Below are 432 nucleotides of genomic sequence, written 5' to 3'. Positions count from 1 at the left end.
GCCAGCCGGTGACACTGCCAGGAGCGGGGGGTAGAAAAAAAGAGGTTTATCATCAGCTGGAGATGAGATGATCCCGCAGCACTGTCATGGGGAAAGCCCCAGGGAGGTAAAGAGGGACTCCAGCACCTGGGGTACGAAAAACGAGGATTTGTTTAAGATGAGAGACACTGAGGAGAGGGGAAATTCTAAGGAATCCTGTCCCAAAATCCCTATGGATTTGGGATGCTGGAGCGTAGAAGGAAAAGGATGGAAAGCATGCGTGGAGGCTGCAGGCAGGCGGGGGAACGCACCGGTCCAGGCCGGGATTCGAGGAACGCGGCTGCCCCCGTGCACCACACAGCCAAATTCCCCTCCAGGAGCATTATGTTTCCGGGGGTATGCCACAGTTTTCCCTGCCCCTGAGCCTGGTTTTGCCAAGTTGGAGCCTCCTGC

This window comes from Buceros rhinoceros, unplaced genomic scaffold (assembly GCF_000710305.1).
Source record: "Buceros rhinoceros silvestris isolate BGI_N320 unplaced genomic scaffold, ASM71030v1 scaffold26185, whole genome shotgun sequence".
In the NCBI taxonomy this organism is placed as follows: domain Eukaryota; kingdom Metazoa; phylum Chordata; class Aves; order Bucerotiformes; family Bucerotidae; genus Buceros; species Buceros rhinoceros.
The sequence above is the reverse complement of the archived record's forward strand: the minus strand, read 5'-3'. Positions refer to the sequence as shown.